Consider the following 3,803-nt stretch of genomic DNA (forward strand, 5'->3'; position numbering starts at 1 on the left):
GTTTGTGTGTCTGGCTCTCCTGTATTTAAGGAAGAGGAAACCTGCCATGAATCTGTCTGTGTGGGAAAGCCTGCATGTTTGCAGTTTCTAGAGATGAAGGCAGAAATAATGCATGCGGGTGAGGGAAATAATACATGCACAGAGATATTCTCTCGCTCTCCCCGCCACCTGTCACTGTTGAAAAACATTTGAATCTGCACTTTGAGCTGATGAGGTAGATAGCAACTCTAGCAAAATTGGGGTGGGCCACCCAGGAATGTCAGGCATGGTTTCGAAGGTGATTTGTCACAAGAGGAGCAGACCAGCCTGAATGCTTGAACTCTGGGTCTGTGGCAGTCCTCGAGCTGAAATCAATTGGAAAGTGAACCTGAAAGAGCCTTCCTTTAGGACATGGATGGTCAAGCTGGAGTGCAACAACATTTGAAGAACACATTAGGGATCAGATGTGCTTAGCACATTAACCTGTGTGGCAGGTGGGGCCACTGTCTGTTTCATACACATAACCCAAAATGTGATGTCAGGAAAGTCAGTAGAGCATGAGATTCTACTGGGTGAAAGATTCTTGCATTGCAGGGGGTTGGACTAGAAGATTATCCTCGTGGTCCCTTCCAACTCTACAATTCATTGATTCTGTGATTCTTTAACAGGACTGTCATACAACCTCATTTACTTTGGATCAACAGCTTTATCAATCCTGGCACTTCAAGGTAGATAACTATTTTTTTTTGTCATGCTTAAGGAGATTCCAGAGTTTCCCTCTTTCCTCCACACTGTACTAATATTTGCTTCTCATCCAGTGGAACCCCTTCTCCAGGTAAAGGTAAAGGTAAAGGTAAAGGTAAAGGGACCCCTGACCATTAGGTCCAGTCGTGACCGACTCTGGAGTTGTGGCGCTCATCTCACTTTATTGGCCGAGGGAGCCAGCATACAGCTTCCAGGTCATGTGGCCAGCATGACTAAGCCGCTTCTGGTGAACCAGAGCAGCGCACAGAAACACCATTTACCTTCCCGCCAGAGCGGTACCTATTTATCTACTTACACTTTGACGTGCTTTCGAACTGCTAGGGCAGGAGCAGGGACCGAGCAATGGGAGCTCACCCTGTCGCGGGGATTCAAACTGCCGATGACCTGATCGGCAAGCCCTAGGCTCTGTGATTTAACCCACAATGCCACCCGCGCCAGAATGCCTTCTGCCACTGGGCTGTGATTTAATACCTTTTAATCTTCACAGACCTTCATTTCTCACTTGGAGGGACAGTTCCCACATCTACGTTTTGGGGGCTTGTCATTTCTGTGGATGGAGCCTGGCGTTCCAGAGATTTCTCTTGAACATCTGGATTTGGTACTAAAGCGTTGAAGCAGAAATAGGAGACACCTCCTGTGAGGGTTCTTTGTGAGCAAACAAATCATGCTTTGAGCCTGCCTTGTCTTACTCAAATGGCCTGGCGACCTCTACTGGCAGTGCTCTGAATATTACAGCATGGCATGCAGGACTCCTAGTTTTCACAAATATACAGTATCAGGTCTGCTATGAACATTTACATTTTGGATATTTGTTTTAAAAAATCTGCTGTAATGCAGTTACATAGATAATTTAAACAACCCCCATCTCAGAATGATATGTGACATGTATTTCAAGCCGTGACATGTACTTCTTTCAAATGCACTAACTTACAAATAACAGCTTTCTTAGAAAAACGGGGTTTATTTCTCTAGGCCAGGTCTGTGCTACATAAAGTCCACAGGTCAACTGCAGCTCCATCCCCATTTGTGGGCTTCTGTGGAAATATCCAACCCCAGCAATATTTGGAGCGAAGAGAGTGCCTGTGCCTGTACTGTTCCTCCCAGTATCGCCCAGATTCCAAAAGCACATGAAAGAGTTAGTGACAGCTTTTTCATCCAGCAAATCAAGCTGCTTGGGCTCGCCTGTGCCCATGAAGTCTTCACTAGTGTGAGCTGCTGGGATACTGAAAGCTTAATGAAAACTCGTAGGGACTTCAGATAAGGTGGTAGGGTACGGCAGAATGGGGTGGGAAGGTGGGGTTAAAAGAGAATGAAGACTAGAGGAAGAAAAGGGGAGCAGAGATGGGGAAATGGGAAAAGGTGGGGATAGATGGGATTTGCAGATTTGTGGTGAAGCAGAAGATAGATGTGTGTGATTTGAGAGAAAAGGAAGCTGTATGTAATGGAGAAAGAAAAGGAGGGTTAACAGGAGCTCAGAGAGAACTGTCACGGTGCAAAGAAAAGTTAGTGTACTGTGCAGAGAGAAAAGAGAGGTTCCTCAAGAATGGTTAAAAATAGAGTTCGAAGCAACAAAAATATTTTCTCTGATCAGCTTAGCAATGAGGCCCTCTTGAGCTAAGAAAAATATAAAAGGCTGTCTCAGGGTGGCGAGTTCCAGTTGCATGTAATCAGTTTGTCAAACTGATCCTTCGGCATCTTGGACATCACTGCCCTTTAGAGTTTCCCATTACAGATTCTATTAAGTAAAACTAAAACTCTCAAATGTGTATAAAAGGAGAGAATTCAATCTGAAGGGTTTTCCCTCACTATACAGTGGTACCTCGGGTTAAGAACTTACCGTAATTCATTCTGGAGGTCCATTCTTAACCTGAAAATGTTCTTAACCTGAAGTACCACTTTAGCTAATGGGGTCTCCCCCTGCCGCCGCAACGCAATTTCTGTTCTCATCCTGAAGCAAAGTTCTTAACCCGAGGTACTATTTCTGGGTTAGCGGAGTCTGTAACCTGAAGTGTCTGTAACCCGAGGTACGACTATCGTGCCACCATGACTAGGAAAGCTGCATTTCTGAGCATATGATGCCACAATCTTGTCCTTAGCTACACAATAGCTTCAATGCCCTCAGTAATTTCTTATTTGATTCACATAATGTGGGGGTGCCCACATCACTCTCCTCTTCCAAGGACTACCTTGTAATGATCTGGCTTCTCCCCTTTGTTTAAATTACTTTCCAGACACTTTTAGCATTGTGCGGACCTGTTTCCTACTGGGAAATTTACTAGAAAAGGATTCATTTGTATGCGCATGGAATACTGCTTCTGTGAGTCAGCTTTCATTCTAGACGATGGGAGCCTACAAAACTCTACCGTTGAAACAACAAACCATTTTTGTAGTCGAATAACTCAGCCACCCAAGGAGCTGCTGCATACTGCTTATGTGAAATACATATTTATTGAGATGTGGCTCAACAGCAGAATAACTAAAGAGCAATGCTCAGGATCTAACACAGAGGGACTCTTGCACTGCACACAACTCAATCTAGTCTCTGTGTCAGCATATTTAGCAGCAACCTGTGCTTTATTACTTTGTGCTTTATTACTTTGTGAGCAAGAAAAATGCTCTTAAAAGATGTGGAGAGGAAGCCAGATGGGAAAACCGATAGCCTTTGTCAGATAGTATGGAGATCTTCTGTTTCCTCTACCTCTCCCATGATGATTATTTCATAAAGAATGCATGGGACATTCCATTTTATTGTGAGAACAAACTTATTGCGTCTGATCAGTTTAGTCCTGTATCCTGTCTCTGGCAGAGACCAGGTTTCAGTGCTCCAGGAAGTGTTGGTACCATGCCAAAGGGCATGAAGAGTACTCTGATTGATTTTACATTTAAAATAAATTTAACTTAAATGGAATGACTACATTGGCCAGATACAGACTGGGCAGCTTTATATGAGGGGCAAAGGGAATAACCCAGTTCTGAATTACTTAGGGTGGGGGTGGCTCATCCAGGCATTCTGCAAGGTACCACCAGAAGGTAGGAATTATTTTCCTTTAAGTTTCTAG

The sequence above is a fragment of the Podarcis cretensis genome, assembly GCF_951804945.1.
Source record: "Podarcis cretensis genome assembly, chromosome: 6".
Classification (NCBI taxonomy): domain Eukaryota; kingdom Metazoa; phylum Chordata; class Lepidosauria; order Squamata; family Lacertidae; genus Podarcis; species Podarcis cretensis.